Genomic DNA, 21,033 nt, shown 5'->3' on the forward strand with positions numbered 1-21,033 from the left:
GAAAATGAAAGGTGACACGTTGTGTAACGTTTGGCAAACTTTTAACAAATACGAATTAAGAGAGAGAAAGAGAAGAGTCGGGAACGAAAGGAAAGGAAGAAAACGGAAAGGAAGCAAGCGGCATGTAAGTAGATATGCGAGGTGAAGCAAGAATAACAGATCGTGGCGGGTGATTGTTTTGGGGCGTCTGCGCCTGGTTGTGCGAGAGAGGACCGCCGAGCGACCAGCAGGAGGCGTCTAAGCCCTCGGGATGCCAGTCGATTCCGAGCCGCCGCGCGGTTGAGATGCGAGCCATCGTGCTCCTAAAACCTCCGTATCACCGTAACCTCGTGCACTTCTTATCTCTCCTCGATCGCCCATTTTATCCTCGAGCTTCCCATTCGCCGCCCGAATCATCTTTATCCTCTCGTTTCCTCCGTGTTCCCCGATAACGCGCTCGCAATCGGGTAAAAATTATCGCGTAACATAGAAAAAATAATCGCACACGTGAATCGACGTTTTTTCTTGGAGCGTTTATTTTCACCGTGTAACTTTCCTCAGAGAAGTTTCTGGAGGGTCTCTTCGGTGTTTCGGTGATTCTGAAACAAGATTACAAGAAGTTTCACACGATTGAGAAGGAAAAGATCGGACTAATGGCCGTGAACTCGTCAGATCAGGTGTTCTCCATGTTCTCCGGAGGTATCTTCGGATTTGGTCGTCGCTGGCTTCAAGGTATCCCGAGGGATTAAAATAACGAGAAAAGTAAAGCAGCATCCGAGAACAAACAAGAATATCTTCCGGGATCAGTCGGTGCACGGTCGCTCGTTACACCGTTGTTGAAATAGGATCGGTGACGACAAATGGAATAATTTCTCTGACGCGAAGTATCTTGGAACGTGACACCGGACATCTAGGAAAATTCGAATCGCCGTGAAACGCGGGAAAGTTCGCAGCATCGAGGGGAGAAAGAAAGGAGAACTCGTGATCAGTATTTCGAGTTTGTTGTATGTACGAACTTGGCGCCACCTATCCCGCGCTATACTTATAACGTGTATAACGTATCTAGGTACAGCATCGTATATATTAGCCGTGTCTCTGAAGACATCCCCGGAAGGGTTCAATCGCTGTTCTTTTCAAGGGACGACATTTCAATCTGGATCGTGGCGTTGTTCGATAAATTTTCGGATGGCCATACAGACGCTGGTCTCGACGATAAGAGCTCCACTGGCACCGCTCTAATTCATTTGTTCTAATTAGAGTTTTCTAATCGACTATATTGGGACGCGCCAAGGTGATACAAAGAGACGGACAGTCCCCTAGGAAATGAAATCGAGCATCGATGCGATCCGACACTTGCCTAGAACGTAACACGCCTATACTCATCAGAGAATAACGAGAAAAACACGTGCATATGTGTATACATACGCATACGATCTATACAAGTATAATTTTGTATTTATCTATATTTAGAATATAGTTGTTAAGTATAATTAAAATTAAGATAAAGAGGGTGAACAAGAGTGACCCTCTTGAAGATGCTTATGGTAACAAAGCTTTAATCGAAAGTAGACAAATCCTTTTGCAAAGGGTGGTAGAGAGAGACTCGAATTCATCGAGAAATCAATTAATCTGGCGCGCGTATAACGATCGATTTTATGCCAGTGAAACAGGGCACAACGCCAGTTTTGTCCCCTGACGACGATTCAATCCCGCTCTGACATTACGACGTCATTGGCTCGCTATAGTGCCCAATTACGAATGCATCTGTCCAAGACGAAGTCACTTTTATAGCAGTTTCATGGTAATTGGTTTAATCTGTTTGGTTTCCCATAGTAAACGAAGACGATTCGTGATATTCTGCCTGGAAACATTCGAACTATTTGCAAAGATCACATATATTATTCTTCGGACGCTTTTGTCAATAGAATACTCGAATTAGTTAAATATGTTTCGTTATACTTTGTTCCTGAAAGTAGTTCCTGATGAAAATTTCATTTCGTCGTATTGCATTTCTGGCGTCAGCATATGAAACGTTAAATTTACAGGCATTCTCCTAAATATTATATGAGTTTTTATATCACGTTTCGTGAAGATACGATAATTCCTTGGAAAAATGATGTCGGAAATATCTTGAGCTGAAAGGCGTTCCCAAGGATATTATACCTTTAGCTATTAATACATTCTCGCATTAACGTACCGGAAATTCGAACAGCAAACTTAATGAGAATAGCACGAGAAATTTTTACGGAAATTCGACCCATTCTTCGGCAAATATTCCGCCCGATGATACTCGCATGCGCAAACCAATCATGCTTCGGCTCTGCTCCGCATAAAAAATGCGTTAATACACTTATAAATTAAGTTCTTAAAAAATTGCGACGATGAAATTTGTAAATCGGATTGACATTTGTAAATTACGTTGACCGCGTGCTTTTTTTTTATCTAGAAAAGCTTGCGACGGGCTTTTATTCATAATCTTTCTCTCTATCTATCTATCTATCTACCTATCTATCCATCTCTTATCCATTATAGAACTGTGTACATTATTTTCTTCGTGCAGATTCAATCTGCTCTTCGATAAAAAAAAATATATTTCGATTCATAATCGTAAAAAGAAGAGAAAATGGCCAAGAAGGTTTTAAATAATTTGTCGAATGGATAAATGCGTTTTACTTGGATAGTTTCCAGACACAGTCTCGCGGAACGATCGTTAAGATAAGATCATTCTGCAATAAAAATTTAGAGAATTTGCTGGTGTTGTATCGTCGTTGTCCTGTCGTCCAATTTTCGTAAGGGAAAAATATATGCTAGATAAACAAGCGATCGATAGATTTTTCTGCTATCAACTTCCAGAATCGGATTATGAATTTGATTTCGTTTGGATTGTCCGGGGAAATCAAACACGGTCCCTTAAGCAATTTAGGGATGCATGTGTTCGTGAAACGAAAAAGCACGAGACATCAACCCTACGCACGAACGATAATTAACGATACAGATCATACGTAAATACGATTTACATAAACTTCGTCGTAAGCTGACGAATTGAAAATCTTCGAGCTGATAAATTCAAATATATAATTTCGTTTACAAAACCAATTGTAAATTGTTGTAGCAATTTGTCCCGTATCTATCAGTATATTGTTTGCTCCATTGTTTGGCGTAGTTATTGCAAATATGCGAAAAATATTCTGTCCGTTCGCATTCGAATCGATCTTTAATTGCGCGGAATTTTTGCCGAAACGTGACGAGTGCTTCTTTTTTTTAATTTTGTACGTCAAACGATGAACTGTTGAAACGAACAGGCGTCCATTGAGATTTTCTTTTTTTTTTTACATTCCAAATAACACGTGATTCGCAATTTCACCTGTATAGATTTTCTTGTCGTACTAATCTCCTCTCATGGACGAACTGCGATTTTTCTCGGCAGTGTAGTATTTTAATATAGCATTTTTTTTGCATGTTTGTATTTTTTATTCGATCTAGGTTTTCCATTTCCTTAGATATGAAATTTGGTGTTAAATAAGATGCTTTTTCCTTAATTTGTAGTCCAATTTACAATTATTTTACTCGAGTTTTATTTCGCATTCTTGTTAGCACTCGTACGTGCTATAACGAACTCAACAGGTGGAACGAAGTACACGAAAGTTGTGATCGAAAAGCTCTCTGAATGAATTTGCTATTCTCAATTAGAATTATATCTCAATTAAACTATATCTGTTCTCAGAAAACTACGAAGTGAATCTAAAACTATTTTCAACGTTTTAGGAAAGACATTTTCAATTTGAAACTCGTGTTCCTGCTTACGTCGGTGTAGACGTGTTATTTACAGTGCGTGTCACTGTGAGAAATAACGTAATTTCGGTGAAACATTTTATAATATGCGGATTTGAGAAATGTTGTAGTAAGTCGGGAAAATATTCTTGAAAGAACGCGCATAAGACAGAATTACGATTGCAACACGAATCTCGTTGGCAAAAGTTACTTACGTCACTTTCCACTGCATCTACAGTGTCTCATTCGCGATTTCTACAGGATAAAACGCTTTCTCGGAAAATGCAATTTTTTGTGTGTGATAATCAAAGGTATTGAAATCTTCTATTTATGCTCATATCATCGAATAGGTGACATGGAATTAAGAGAAAAGTATAGCAGACTGATTTTTTAAAAATTAAAAATATCTCGAAACGAAAGTCAACAGGATACTTCCATTTACTTTTTGAAATCAGAATCTGATAAAATGAGGTGAAATACAAAGATGATACTCGCTTTTTCTTTTACGTTATAAAAAGCTTTTCCTCCATGTAAACTTGAAATTGTGAATTAAACTTCCTTCTGAATTTCGGAGAAAAATTTATTTTATTAAAAAAAGAAAGGATATGTAACTGGCTTTAATTCTCGGTCATTTTCTAACATTAAGCAAAATATGAAAAAGAGTTTGTTAACACGCGTAATTTCTTGTTTCATTTTTACATTATACATTTCCTTGAAACGTAAAAATATCAGGCTCGCAGTAGAGCTAAATACATTTATTAAATAAAGTTAAATTTTCTACATATGGAGAAGAAGTTTCAAATTCTCTGGAAAATTCTCTTTCATTTGACATTTCATTCGTGAGAATGAATGTACCATGAACAGTCTCTAGCATACACCCTTGTTATTTCTTTGAACGACAATAATTCTGACGCAAGGCAGATCAATCATACGATTTATCAGCGTCCAATTCGTGAGTATCGTGGTACAGATGAAAATTGACACGCGAGGACATACGATCTCTGGTTTCTCCTTTCTAGTTGAAAAACGCGTATCCCGCGTGATTCCACTCTGGTGAAATGGATTTTACCACGGATCGTTACTACGGCTAGCATCAAATTGAATTCGCATCGTTGCTGAGGTTAATTAAAGCCTCTGTTCGTAATTAATTGGACTTGGTGGGTGGCGATTCGTCTCCTTTCTTGTAAACACATCACCCTTCGAAAATCCTCAAACTCGCGTTGGTTCTTCTCGATAAACAAGATTAAAGGCAGAAACGGCTATGAAAAAAATACGCCAAACGTGTCTTCTTCTTTCTACGCTCCTTTCTGTTACCTGGATATTAAATTCCTAGTCTATATCGATCTTATGTATCACGTTCATCGTGAAGATAGTTTTTGTCATTCCTTTATTTAGAGATAGGATCACAATAGCTATTATTTTATTCTTTGGATAAATCTATCGCGCTGTTCCGAGTTATTTAGCTTTTTATTTAGCCTTTATTTAACCTTTCGGTACTTAAACTCGCCCCGCTCGACATTTTTATATTCTTTTGATAACTGTATTATCACGTATATTATATATTCGATAAAGCGCCTTTATGATATTCAACACTGAATCATCGATCGCGCACCTTTTCTTTTTGTTGTTTTTTAGATTATCTCCTGCGCTTCTCAATATCATTATTATTAATAATATTTTCAATAAAATAATAACTAATTATTGAACCTGGGCCCATAACCTGTCGTTATTTCTGTATTTAAAGGTAGGATCACAATAGCTATCATTTTATTCTTTGGATAAATCTATCACACCGTTTTGAGCCGGAAAACCTTTATTGCACTTTCTTACTCTTCTTATATTTAGGATTAAAAACAAAAGAATATCTTAAACCTATCGATTAAATCTACTATCTTCTAGTTACGATTTATTGTAACTAGCGCATCTGCATATGGATGGCGAGTGCGTACTCACGTTATCATTTTCAACAGTTTTATTCCTGGAAAAAGTTATCTCTTCCCCATTTTACAGACAGAAATTTACATAGGATGTCGGAGGAAATGTCAGAAAGTTTGAGGGTGCGTAATACGCACGTTTATTACGTGATAACATGTGAGGGAATATTTCGTTAACTTGCGTGATATACAATGAAGAGTTGTTTCGTGATTCGCGAGTATACAATGACTCATGAAAGTGTTTAAGCAGGAAATCAATTATAGAGATATTTTATGAATGTACTATGTATGTTATATAAAGCATTTTGGAATTAAATTAGCATCGTAATGGGATATGTCAATCATAGTCAATTTGGTGAAATTTGAGACAAATCTGAAAATGTATATAGATGTTAAAAGACATTTATTAGAAACACATAAACATGGTAGGGATCGTTAAATTATTTAAATAATCAATTAGCACTAATTACGTGTTCGAGACCACTGTTCACGCCGCAAACTACTTTTTTACTAAGCATACATTTGGAGTACGTGGCTTTCGACTTTTATATACATTTCCAAATTTGTCTCAAATTCTACAGATAGAAACATGATAATCGCGTCTCATTATATCGCTAACAAAGCTTCAACGAGTTCCATGCAGTACGCATAATTTATTCGTAAAAAGTTTCACGTTCGATAATAATAAATAATAACGAAACGTTTGATCGCATTTGTTTCTTATCGATTTCTAAAATAGAAAGTATGTATCAGCGTAAAATTTCATCCACAATGGTATTACTTTTCTTTGGTGATAGCTTCTAAGAGTCAAAGGACGCCTAATTTTCTACCCGTCAGTCAATTCAACCCTCTCGACAAATTAAATAAATGGTTACAAGCAAACTTTAAGCCTATTTCTCACTGTAACATGATTTTCGTACATCTATCCATAGCAAACAGCCCCCTTGTCTTTTCCCTTATGAAAATATGTTCCATTCGTTTATTTGACATAATAGGGTTCACCCCTCAATGACCCTACCCGGCCAATACTCGTAACCAGTGTTTTTACTACGAGTAGCGGGCGTGTCATCGTGAAACAGACAGACTTTCCCAGCCTATTTCGAGAAACTGTTCTAAGCAAAAAATGTGACGTAATTTCTGAGTAATTTCGTCCTGTTTATGAAATATATTATAGAACGTTTATGGATATACCTTACTAATAATTAGGCTGTATATTTCTTTACGTTTTATATTTGTTTGCCAATTTTAGACTAAGGTTAATCGTACAGATGTTATCGAGATGGCCATGTGTGTCTATAAAAATAAATAGCCGTTTGATTACGTTCACTACGTCTACCGAATGTCGGTCATTATTAACCTGTTGAGTCGTTCATAGTTTCTTTTTGCTTAGTAACTCACGAAAGCTATTTCCGTGATCAGAATTGGCTTAGGGAATCATAGTTAACATCAATAATAGCAATGTTTTACGCAAGAATGCCTTATCGTTAGAGGCAACAAACATTTCAAAGACGGGCTGATTTAATCAAAACGAGGATTTCAGTTCCGAACACGGTACGTATTCGGTATCACGAATTAAATATTTCCCTTTGTATCGCGATAACGGAATAATGATAATTTGAAGTTAATGACGTTTATTGACTCCATGTACACCAACGGAGATTTGTTTGTTTAATTCGTTTGTTGAAATGGTAAATGGTATACAGTGACGGATATGTAACTACAGACACAGTGCACAGCCGTTGTATTAAATTCAACTAATTTAGTCCGTAATCAGTATTCAAAATAAAAATTTGGAAACTGTTCCATACTTGCAATGCTTAAAAGCATGAGAAATGTGTTTTTAAGTATTCTGCTGGAATTTTTATTTTTTATTTTTTTATTTACTTTCTCTATTGGAAATTTGCAATCAATTCTCTTGGAGACCTTGGAAAGGAACGGTTTTTTTACTGAAATAAGCAATCACGTCGGTGGCTGTAACACGATTATTTGATTAACGACGAACCGAGACACGACAGGTGTTTCACGAGGAACGAATTTCTAGAATTGAAGTAATCAACAATCACGCGAAATTAAACGGATCTTTTAAATTCGATTGCGGCGGAAGTTCGACTCCGATATCGAATGACTGCGTAATTATAGTCGAGTTCAAATTAATTAACGCTGCTGCATATGGAGGTGGCCGTGACGTATTTACATTTTGAGAGGTTCGTAACGAAGGGACGAAATTCCGTTTGTTTCAATGGGGAAAAAATTGAAAGCCATGTACAAGCATCGATGCGGTTTCCGCGTGGGAATTTTTATCTGAATGTAAAAACGTAATTTTTAGAGGAAGGTCGCTCGAAAAAACGGAAAGGGAAAATTGCTTAGGGAACCTTTGAATATTTTAAAAGAAAAACGAGTCTTTTATATTTCGAAATAAAAGGCGAAGATCTGGATTACTTCTTCGAATTTATTCTCCTTTTGAACTCGTTAATGAACAATTTCCATTCATAGAATGAGACGTAATGTTGTATATTAATTTTTTACTAGATATCTATTTGCATTAAATGATTTTAATATTTACGTACATCTTCAGATTCGTTTCAAATTTTAACAATATAATCATATTGTGCTGATGAAATTTCAAAATGTTTTATCTTGTATAATATAGTAATAAAATAAATTCACACGTATAAAAGCATTCTACGATACGTGTTTAAACAGCCTCGTACATTATATAACTTTAACAGAAACTTACATCGTTGCTATATTTTCAATACTTGTATTTGAAATAACGTAGCGAACAGTCCATCTCTGCATTACATAAACAGCCAGCAAACTTGTAATAATATAAATTTCAATAATCAAAACAAGATACTTTGAACTTTAACATCGACTATAAATATTGAACGAAATTCATCTCCTTTAAAAAAAGGAAGAAGGAACGTTCATCGAGTTCTGTCGCTTTCTTTCCGACCAGATGGTATCCAGTTCGTATTTAAAAAAACAGATATCTGAAAGAACTGTAACTAATACTATACCATTATATGAGAGTGTTTGTTCGTTGTACTGTTTTCACTCGCTATGCCCTTATATCCAGCATTAGTTGAAATTTTTTAAAACATCCCTTTTGGAATATAAAGTGAAAAATCTAACTGGCCAGGAACTTTTTCACGCTCGTGTACGCCAACAAGAAAAAAGGAAAAGAATTTTCTCTTTCGAACTCTTTCCCCTATTTCATAAATATGCGCTAAAAGGGAAAAGTAGAAAAAGGAATACTCGATTCGTTTCATACAATTTGCATTAGGTAGCCAGCTGAAACCGATCCCATTAAAATATCGTACAGTGAGCCTTTGACGATGACAGTAATATTATACGACAAACAGTAATAGCACTACGAATGTGGCGTTGTATAACATTTTGTTTTGTATTTTGTATCAAACGAAGCAAATCCACGATTACAATGCCATGGCGATCCTTGCACACAAGTGAATTCTATTGGTTTACGCGTGAGCTGATGGAAGACTATCGAATCCACATTAATTCATAACAATACGCAAACGTACTCGATTGGTTCACGTTGATTCGCGACCAGGGAATTAATTTTCATAGCGCTAACAAAGGATGGATACGGACGATCATAATGACGCGTCAAGTAGGCCACCGAAATAATTACGCACTATTAAGCGATCTGTGGATGGAATACCAATGAGAGGATTGATTTTTCGATTACACCATCAGTGAGCGCGCTTAACACGTGCCATCGCGTAGACGGTGTTTAACGTATCGCGAACGAAATTCGTTTCATACAAAATAGAATTTCTTTTGTAAATATAGTTGAAGATTTTGAACAGACGATGAGAGATAGTTAGCAGAAGCTGTTACAAATTCCAACTTGAAATACAGTTGTAAAGGAAGATGTTTAGGATACGGTCCGCGATTGGAGCAACTTGTTGCATTTCGGGGAATCTTTGGAATTTGCTGTAATGGCTCATAGAATGCAGCTTTACGAGGAATATATCTGTAGCTATACGTATATATTGCATTTAGAGTAGAATTGATTGTTTCATTATTATTTACTATAACGTAACTTAAATAAGAGTTTTAAGAATTTTTCAATTTGTTTAAAACCATTCGAATAAAGTAAACAAGCATGTAAAAATTAATTGTATACATTTTGTCAAAGTATCGAAGAATTGTCATGATGTGAAGAAGTATATGAAAATTGTGAAAATTGAAAAATTAGGTGATTATTTAATAGATTTGACGTTATTAAAGTTTGTTATCGGATAGATTCGTTGATCAATTGAGATTTAAGCAACAACGAGATCAGGAAAATAATCTAGTAAACAATTACAGCAATGGATAAGAACGTTCAAAAACAAAATCAGTCTTTTACATCAAAATGAAACCAAAATATTTTAGTAAAACGGAACAAAAATATTTTTGAATATCATTTATCGCATAATTATTTACTTAAAATTATATACAGCTTTAATTCATTATATGTCGCAAATGAATTTCCAATGCTTCGAATCAATTAACGTAATTAAAAGTTTCGCGAGTTATCGGCGATAAATCAAAGAGAAATATGTACAGGAATTTCTATTCGAGACGCAATCGTATGGAAAGAAAATCCAATGGGATCCAAAAGTAGGCCATTCAAATGTTACGTCGTGTTACTCGAAACACACATGGAATATTAATTTTCTCTCATGATCGATAGAGCACCTAATTAATAACTCGAATTGCTCAAGAACGTTTGAATTGAATTCTTTAATAAAATGTAAAAAGGTCTTAAGTAATTCTATCTTTCTGTTGCATTCATCGCAGCGAATGAAATATCAAACAAGAGCTTTTTCCAATCTCTGCCTATTTCTGCTTCAAATATACAGAAAAGGTACAATTCTCAATTATAAAGAGCTTATCTCTCGACAGGAAATGTTTCCTGTGCAAATATGTTTCTGCGATGTTCATCTCAATTAGTAATACCATCCTTGAGCAATTTGACGTAATGTGATACAAAAGCTTGCTGATAAAAGTATATTGATTTAATAGCAGGACATCTTTTTCGTAATAAACGATTGATTTTCTATTACTGTGTATAAGAAACTTTTTAATCAAAGAATCAGAAGTCTAGCAACACGTTGCTATTTTGCAGCAAAGTGTGTATTATAACTTTCAGATGAGTTGTAATTTAATATTTATTAATTATTAATTATAAATTCCTGGTTATAATATTAGGTTGTCCGAAAAGTGTCTTTCTTTTACAGATACGTCTTTTGCAACAACGTATCTTTATGAAACCTAATCTGTCAAACGTTGTGATTTTTATCTTGATAAAACAAAATGGATCATAGGTAATTAGATAAAATAATATAAAACGGAAAATGTTGTGTATCCATTATTTCCTTATAAAACGAAAGAAACTTTTCGGACGACCTACTACAAGAACGTTTTTCTCTTCGAACGAGTTGGATCTATCGTTTACATACTTTGATATTTTTTACCAAATTAGATTATATCTTTGCTTCGACGTCTTATCGTCATCGATAACTTCCGATTTTTCTGAAAACAGGAGAAGATATAAACAACGATCGTCGCAATTTATGTAGGATAATAACGGCGTTTACAGTAGCTATTGTTCCTTATGAAGATTCAACGAAGCGAATTATCGACGTTCGACATTACAATTCGCATCTCTCCGTCCTTGAATTTGTGAATTCTCCCAGAAAGAAGATATTCCGGCTCGCTGATTTTATCAATCTCATTTTTCTGCGTTTCCTGCCTGCTCATTTGCAAGTGTAGTTATAATTTACAAGAATAATAACGTTAACTCTCCATGAAATTAATGACTTTCAAGGGTCTTTCCTCGACGCCTTGACGATACTTCAGAATCTGCGATCGCTAGGTTATTCCAGAAAATTTCGTTTCAGACTTTAATTTTGTAAATTGTTCTGCGTACAAAAGTACCCCTCTAGACGTCTTCGTGAAAAAATGGTATGCAATTATGGAAGACGACCAAGTATTTTTAACTCTTATGTACAAACGTCTGCAGTTTTGTCACTTCCACAGAAACCTACCCCTTTGAATCACTTTGTACTTTACTTACCAAATCATTGTCTTATTTATGCATTCTCTGCACTTTTGCAATTTTAATTTTCATATCAATGGTTAAGAACACGCAGTCTATCCATTAAAATGAAAGACATGTACCTAGATGTTAAAGCTTCCAAAATTTTCCACTACGCTTAAAAGTAGCGAGGAAATAAAAATTCAAATTTCTCTCAGAGACCAGTGTTCTCTAGTTAAAAGCTAAAATGCGCTCAAATTCAATATTCTTCAGTTATATTATTCTATTAATTATTAGTTACATTTCTAAATTCAATACTAACTACGCGAAATAAAATCAGCAAAATAATTGTTCTAAAAAAAAAAAAAAAAAAAATCGATTTGTACTCATCATTACTTTTTCTGTTAGAGCGATATCTTCCTCGCCCTTAAAATCTTAATTTCCAACTTTTATAGTTTAGCTGACATAAAACATTTCTCTCCCCAAGAGCTTTCGATTTCCCCTCACGAAATGGCCGTGAAAATCAAATTAATCGCAGGGCCAGTCGAATTCCTCCGATACCACTTTTACAGAAGCACGATATACTTTCCTCGACTTCATTGGGGGTTGCTTAACCGTGCCTAACCTTTATTTATTTCGTTCGCTTTGGTAATAGTGTCAAAGAGCGTATTAAATAAACTGCTCTCGGTAACGCAAACAGATCCAAGTGGCTTCGATCGCGCCGAAAGATTGAAATTCTTCGCCGTTTGTATCTTGTAAATTTCCACAAGCGGCGACGCGATTTGAACATTTAATTTCAATCCCCGATTCGAGTTTCAGTCCCACGCTTTTAAGTTATATTTGATGTTTATTCCCATTTTATTCGTGTTTAACAAAGCGTTTTCAAAAATATTTCAGAATTTAGTTACGCTTCTGTATCTTTGTTTTTATAATTAGCAACACGTATATCAAATTTAACCACTATTTAAGTAAAATATTTGCAAACTAATTATTCGTACGATATGTCAGCGTATTTGGTTAGACGTCGCGTTGAAATAATTACGTGCTAGTTAATTTGTAATTGGGGACATGCAGGTATGTGAAAGACTTAAAAAGGTGCAAATAAAAATTCAAAGAGGAGAGAAATTTTAGAAAGAGAAAATATTCGCAAAGAGATAAAAGTTAGAAAAGAGTACTGTGAAATTTTGACCTAGAAATGCAAACTAAAAATTCCATTCGTTCTGTTCCAATGTCATGAATTCCCTTGCGGCTAAACTCGACGATTTTTACGCAGCTTTAATTTCCTTTCGATTTTATAGAAATACGCGGCGATCGTAATACTGTCGAGTTCTACGTCAATTAATATAAATGTAATCCGCAGATTACGAGTTACAGATCCTCGTAATTAATGGATTTTCTTGGTGATTGTTTCACGACAAGTCGGGGTGTGTTTGACATTAAACAGAGTTGAGAAGATTAGAATCGCGATGTATTGTGTTATCGGAATAGGTATTTAATTAGTCGAGGCAGATAATTAAACAGGTTACGTAATGGATTGTATAATGGTTATGAAAAGGACAAATTTGTTTAAAAATACTTTTACTCTTAAAATTACTGTTTAAGTAATTTTACTTTTATCATGATTTAGTTATGACAGTAATTAGAGCAAGTTTTTAGAGACAGTAATTAAAGAAACAAGAAATGTTTTATCGATTTAACAACAAAATTTCTCCGTGAATAATTTCCTCTAAATACTCTGTATGTTTTGAATTTAACAAATTTCTGAAGATTTCGAATTTTCCTAATTGTAATTATATCAGATTTCAAATTATAAAATTAAATGTTAAATTCGTTGAAACGATCTGTAGATTTCTAAGACAAAATATTACAGCTTACGAGCACTTTGTTCTCTCGTAGTATTATCAATTATCATGTCCTTATTGTTGAAAATCTCCGTTGTTTTTACTTCTTCAATTGCCTGTCTCTGCTGTTACCGATTTAGATGTTTGTTTTATTTCTTTATAGTGTAATTTTTATATAACAACTTCTCTGCTTTTAACACGCCTAGAAATACTTAATTTCTATTACGAAACTTGTGCCAAAATACACGAGAAGCTATTTTAATTTGCTAATTTCGTTACGTGTAATTATGACATTAATACATGGAAAATCAGTTTCATACTAACTAACTAACTAATCCCATATAAAATCTGTGATTCTGCGTTATTCAATTTTCATGTTCATTTCCACATTTACACCAATTATTTATTAGTATTTCGAGTTACTATTAATGTACTTTGTATTCGATGCAATGCACAATTTTAGAATATAATTATTTATAAATGATTCTATCTTGATGCAGGTAATGGTTATCGGTGACATTTATGATTTTCTCATCGTCGTTTAATATATATTCGTATATTATCTATCGGTCAGAAACTATGCCAATCAATTCTATAAATAACAGATGCAAAGAGCAATCAGGATTACAAACATTTTCGAAAGTTTATCTTTTCATTAGTCATTACGATTATTTATTTTATGATGAGTTTTTCAGGATTCATAAAGCAAAATGACGAACCGAGTAAACTACACTGGAAGTTCTAGTTCTAATTTTGAAATTTGAATTACGTTTCAGTTGGTATTCATAATTTTCACGAACTCTCTATGTATATTCCTTCAAGTATAGAGAAATGTATTCATTTATTAAATCGTATAAATGTACATTTTAAGATAAAATTATTGTATTCTGTTTTATTCGTTATACTATGATTAATTATGCAAAATAATGGATATTTGTATCGAGATGTTCACTTTTTTTTAACTAAGAAGCATTCCTCTGATTTATATATCAAACCTGCCTTTTGATTTTAGAGTTTCTTGAAAAATACGCTCAAATATTCACGCAGACGTGTACCTACCATAGACTTATAGGTCCTTCCTCGGAAACCTCGTCAATTTATGAAAGTAAACCATTGTTTCCTGATCGTTTATCCGAATAAGAACATTAAGAATTTTATATGTAAAATAGTTTTCATTTTTGACAGCACTTTGTCTAACTAAAAATTAGTTTTCGTATTATTTGTCTAAAAAATTAAAAAGATGGAGCACGGGTATCGTCGCATATACGTAGCATTTTCCATCCGACTTTCCCTGTCGTAAAGCTGCGAAAAATGTATTCTTTGGGGCGGAAATCGGGATTTTCTGCGCTGTTGTCACCTGTCCGACGTTATGCATCCCTTTGGAAATGCAATTGTGAATTATGAAAAAGCATTGTACAGAATTATAAAAAGGATTTAGAAGCCTTTAATATGTTCATTTGTTTCGTTATTTCATTATTCTTATCTGTCTAAAACTTTCACACGCATCGTTTTCCTTTATGAGCCATTACGCGTTATATTTCGAATTATTTGCTTCGGTATCGTTGGAGAAAATGAATCGAGAAAGTTGCGAATTGCTTTAAAAAAATGTAAATAGATGCAGGAATGCGGAGATCGGCGGAAATTAGGTTCTCTGTAGTTAAAACGCAATTATGACTACTCTTCCTCAAGGGCTATGCGGATAGCGTTTTTAAATCTTTAGTAATTTCTCCGACAGAGATGGAAAAGAAAATAGGGCATTCAACTCGTTGAAGTTCCCTTTTCTAGTTTGTTTATATCGCTTTAGGCAATAAAGTTTGTATTAATTGAATTTCCTATATCATTAGATTTGTCGGTTTGGTTGAGTGATCCTTCTACTCGCGTCGTATGACTGCTTCGTTAATTAAAATCGGTCAGTCCCTTTTGGCCATGTCGAGGAATCGAGTTTAGAACCACGTTAAAGCAAGTTTTCCTCGAAGCGCACTTACGATTTCTAAAATTGATTACCGAAGATATAACTAGAATTATATTGGCGCGAAAAGTTTGATATAGAAATTCTGTTAGAGAAATTATTTTTATTGATGTTATAATTGACACCGCAAGTATTATTCTATAATAAAGTTTATTAATAGCTGTCATTGTTAGGAAATTATTATTATTAATCAAACGTATCTAGAAGAAAGATTTCAAAATTTAAAAATGCCAATGTTCGATTGTCTAAGGAAGATATCAATTTTGTTTCGTTTTAAAAACTGGGGTATGAAAAGGATGAGTTTAATTATTCTTATATTTCAATAAATTTAAGAACTGCTTGTATCAAAGTATGTTGGTCAAGGGTAATAAAGAGAAACTTTATGTAATTAAGGTAACAAAAGTCAAAGGAGCGTAATTCAGTGTTGATGTAATTCCGTATCGAGAGTTATCCTTCCCATGATTAACAGTATAGATTGCGTATCAAAACTAAAATAATTGATACACTCGTATCGATTGAAAATCCTGGATCAACAGAACGATAAGAGAAGAAGAGCAGCAAAGAGTAACTTTATGTAATTAAACTAACAAGAGCCAGAGGAGTGTCGATAATTTTCTCGTTGGAGCTCGACTCCTGCAACGCGCACAATATAATAAAGTCAACAAGATAATCTAAAAACTATCTCCGTTCTCTCATCCATCGTCTATTGTCGTGCAAGACAGGTTCGTTAAGGATGAAGTTGTAGCTTGTTCTGCAGCTTTAATTTAATGTAACACTTTTGGATTCTCCAGTACGTCGTCTTTCACGCTACTCCTCGTGCTGGAGTATACAAGGATGTACGTGTCAGATGAAAGGGATTGCGATTAATCTGATCTTCTCTCTCTCTCTATCTCTATCTCTTTCTCTCTCCATTTCTCTTCCTCTTACCAGTATATCCTACGCAAGATTAGTAGATAGACAGTCGTCGTTTGTGGTGCACCGCAACGCACACTAATTGGAGGAAGCGATCAGTCCGCATGGAAAGTGCAAAACAGATCGAAAGTCGTAATCACAGTCCCGTTTGACCTGGATCCTATGATTACGCCCCTTCTCCGGATGAGACTCGACTTCGTATCGGATACCGTCTGCTATCTGTAATTCGTTATTCGTTACCGCGAACTTGGATTAAAAAAGAGTATCGAAATGGTTCCCGTAGGAGTGTGACATTCGAGCTTGACGTATTCGTGGAAGATATGAAAGGAACACGATGGAAGTAATTCAAAGTTGTGATTCAGTCTTTATTATATAAAAATATAAGTTCACGAGACAGAAGTTTGTAAAGTACTTAACAAAATGGTTCTTGCGGAAGTTCTGTATTAAAAGTTTGTGTAAGAGTACGGCACATGACGAAATTTCCGAATAAATTCCATTCCTCTAATTGAGCTTCTTTGTCCGCTGTTGACGTGATACGAGGTTTTTGATATCTATAACAGTCTAAAAGTAGTTAAAAATTTAGCATACGCTGTGCAATATACAGGGTGGTTGGTAACTGGTGGTACAAGCGGAGAGGGGGTGATTCTACGCGAAAAAAGAAGTCGAAAATATGGAATAAAAATTTTTCGTTCGAGGCTTTGTTTTCGAGAAAATCGACTTTGAATTTAGGCTCGGTACGCCTGCACTTTATCACGTCTCGTTATAACGGATTTCACTGTAGATCGTTGTCTCGATGGATATTATCGCAGTTTGTTTGCTTTTGCCGTAACGGAAAATTAGGAATACATAATGAAATAATATGAAGTAATCATAAAGTTTATTATTACAAAAATTGCTGAAAATGTTGCCCATTCTGCCGAACACATACTTCTGCTCTTCCAATTAAATTTCTATGAACACTTTCTAACATATTCGATTGTTTTAAAGTATGAAAGGCTACAATAATCTTTTCTTTCAATTGCTCGCGACTTGCGATTTCTTCAGAATAGACAATTGATTTAATATGGCTCCATAAATAAAAGTCAAACGGAGTTTGTTCTCCAGCTTTGTTCTCGAAAACAAAGCCTCAAACGAAAAATTTTTATTCTATATTTTCGACTTCTTTTTTTCGCGTAGAACACCCCCTTTCCGCTTGTACCACCAGTTACCAACCACCCTGTATAATCGTAAGTATTGCAGTTGAGAAGCGAATAAATCGTTATTTTTCTATGTAAGCGTCAGGCTCATTTTATAAATATAATTGACTTTACTATTGGTACCATTATTCGTATTAAGACTATAATTATTGTTATTAATGTTTTACGACGGTATTATCAATATTATATTAAGCGATTATTAAAATAGTTAGAAATACAACAATCGTGGATAGACGCAATTGCAATCGGTTTGCGTATAAAAATATTTATGTAAACCGATTGGAAAGAAGAAAAGAAGATTCCAAGCAACTTCTTTTATAGGATAAAAAGAACATTAAATTTTCATAATGTTGGTAAGCCAGTATCAGAAATGCAAATTATAATCAAACTTATGTTTCATTTAAAATTCATGATATAAATCAGTACCAGCGCACCGAACGGAAATAAAATTTATCAAAGTGAATACAAACCTAAAAGAAGAATCTATAATTATGAGATAGTAATTTCCTAGCGCCTACAAAGGTTAACGCTAACAGCTAAAACTGCTGGCAGGAGCTTGGAGATTGTAGCAATTATACTAGTTTCGGTATTAGGGTTATTCAGTATTCCGAGAGTATTCTCAGAGATTAAGCCAATCACAATTTAGAATCCGGAATTCGAGACGATCACGGACGTTTCGAGTTTTCCATTTAGCGTCTGAAGTTTAGAGCGCGCATTCCAATTTTTAGACATCTGCGCTATGATACACGAATCGGGATTTTAAAAGATCTGGGATTTGAAATTAGATCTTTTAGAGTTTCAGTGCTTGAGATCGAAGTTCTAAGTTTCTCAGGATTCTGTTATCTGGAATCAAAATCCTGGAGACTTTGACATTTCCAACTTTCAAGTATTCAGAATCAAATTTCTGTGAGTATTGAGATTTAAAAGTCTGCAATCCAAATTCTGGTGTCTGCTGATAGATTTTAGCAGGTACTGAGATTCTACGATATATAGGTAATCAAATTTCCATGGATGTTGAAGTTTAGAATTAAAGTTCTAGAACTTCATCCCCCTTTCCAAGACCCGAAGTAAATATTCAATAACACGAAAGTTTCTTGTCCATCCCTTCGTTATCTGTTACGTATATCTCCTACGTATTCATTTCTGTAGAGTTCTGTAGATTAAGAGTGATGTAAGATAAACATAGTGTGTTAAGCGTTAATCTACAAATGATAATCTTTGCCTAGTTTGTGCACGAATGAACCACCGATTTCTTTGCACATTATTTGTTATCTAAAATTTCATCGAGTTCATGCTTTAAAATATCCGTATTTCGTATTTGAAGGAAACAAGGATGGCCAGTGTTGAAAATAAATACCAGAAAGTTATTGTATAATCATGAATTATGCTTATTTAACATAAGCATAATACAATAAAATAACATACCGGTTGCAGATTAAATGCAAATCAAATAACTGCGACGTCGTTTAGAAATAATGATAAATTAATGAAAAAGGATCTCTGGGATTATTATTCAATCCTCCGATTCGAGGCATCCCTGTTTAAAATGCAAATTAATCGGTCGAATTATTAAAATAAATTAAGAAATACGAAACCGTCGTATGAATCATGGAAATAAATCGTAAAAGGAGATGAGTAAACGCGATTCAATTTCAAAGGTTTTAGCTAGATTGTACAAAAATAAAACACTGTGAGCAGTACTGCCAATCGAAATTCGTGTTTCATCGGTCAAATGGAAAGCCGCTGCTGTGACAAATTTTTATCTCCGAATCGCAATGACGCGGCTAGAATTGCTTTTATATTAAATCTACTTTCTATTAACGGATTAGAAGACGTTTTAGGTACAGTGTCGTGGGAAGAAATGTCACGATCATCTGTCATATCGTGAAATGGTTATCTGTCCTTTTCTGTAATTCGATCAATTTAATGAAGCTTTGTGGAAACAGAAGGGTCGGTTGTAATCACAGACAGAAATAAATGGATCCTTGTGATTTCTGAGTTGAAGGTAATTTCAATGTTTTATTGTGAACATTGGCCGCAACCGGTGAATTTAACGAGTTCCGATTTAAACAAAGTAGAATTTTGATTAAATAGATTTCCAAATGTTTTTGTTGCTCTGCTTTTGATCTGATCGCCAGGAATGTTTTAAATAATTGCTTTCATTGACGTTCTGTACAATAAATTTTTCTCTAATTTGTCATAATTTAACAAATCCTTCATATTATACGTGTAATTCGATGTTTTGATCAAATACCAGTGATTAATAGTAAATACGTAGAATATTTATCGTTATAAATATTACGAGAAGATAAATTCTTTTATTATCGATTTCTTTTTACTCTCCTTTATTGTTTTGCTTTAAATTTCTATTTCCTTTGGTAATTGTAATTCCACGATGTAAATAATAAAAGGATCGACTCAGTGATAAAAAAAAACGAGTGACGTTTCAGTGATACGTAAATAGGAAGAAATATAATAGTAATATACTGGTACTATCACGAGTTGGAAAAAGCTTTAGACTGAAATAAAACTTCGACATTTTAGTCGAGCAACGAAATCATTATTTTTTAATCTTTTTTAGGCTACTTAGGAAATTACATACAATGCGATTATTTTATATGGAAATGTATCATTTTTTGCTCTCAAAACTTGATCTCTTTCATGTTTCGTTTTCACGTTTATCTATTTTTTATATTTTTTCTATATCTACGATATTATTTTCTACATTTACGAATTTTTTACTTCATACGAGGTGTTTGTCTCCTCTGCGAAATTCAAATAACCGAAACTCAAACGTGGCACGCCCGGTATTTTATATTTATATGAAATTTTCCATCGGTTACGTATATGTCAGAGAAAAACCAAGACGACAAGATTCTGTTTTTCCAGGAAAAGCAAGTAATTCCTGGCATCGCATAACTCTTTGATCGTATTGGATTCTTTGATCCGAACCTCTCTCTTGGGACTTCGAAATGGGAATCTCGATTGACTCTTTAGAAGCTGTTATTTCGCTAAAAATCGCCTGACCAAATAAACCGTCCTTGATACAACAGCAAGAACTCGTAATTTTGAAGAAACTCTAAAGATAGAAATAATAATGAAAACCCTTAGAACGTTTCGTCGAAGAATCTTTATATCTGGTTTTTCTCTCGCATTTTGTCTTCAAACGTAGAAAAAGTTATGAATTTTTATTTGATTTCTCCATTTAATTTATGTGCAACTTGACAGGTTTATAACAGTTAGATTTCAACGTGTGCCATTTTTCCCAAATATTCAGTTAGAGAAGACAGTTTTAGTTCGTCTTTTCCTATGCGTTTCCGATCGGTTTGGGCTCACGTATTCCGTAAACGTTCTACTCTTTGGTGAATGGAAACATGTT

The 21,033-nt window shown here is 34.3% G+C and overlaps 1 protein-coding gene across 4 annotated transcripts in view; it reads left to right on the forward strand.

Annotated features, from left to right (window-relative positions):
• LOC100648381 (potassium channel subfamily T member 2) overlaps positions 1-21,033 on the forward strand; it is a 202,365-nt gene that overhangs the window by 42,725 nt on the left and 138,607 nt on the right. For 2 of the 4 annotated variants that reach the window (XM_012319422.3, XM_048406826.1), the window contains exon 1: positions 278-1,780. The exons of the other annotated variants lie outside the window; for them this stretch is intronic. The gene's annotated coding sequence lies outside the window, so the exon portion shown is untranslated. Of the gene's footprint in view, positions 1-277; positions 1,781-21,033 lie in introns of those variants that run through there. 4 annotated transcript variants of the gene reach the window in all.

The sequence above is a fragment of the Bombus terrestris genome, chromosome 6, assembly GCF_910591885.1.
Source record: "Bombus terrestris chromosome 6, iyBomTerr1.2, whole genome shotgun sequence".
In the NCBI taxonomy this organism is placed as follows: domain Eukaryota; kingdom Metazoa; phylum Arthropoda; class Insecta; order Hymenoptera; family Apidae; genus Bombus; species Bombus terrestris.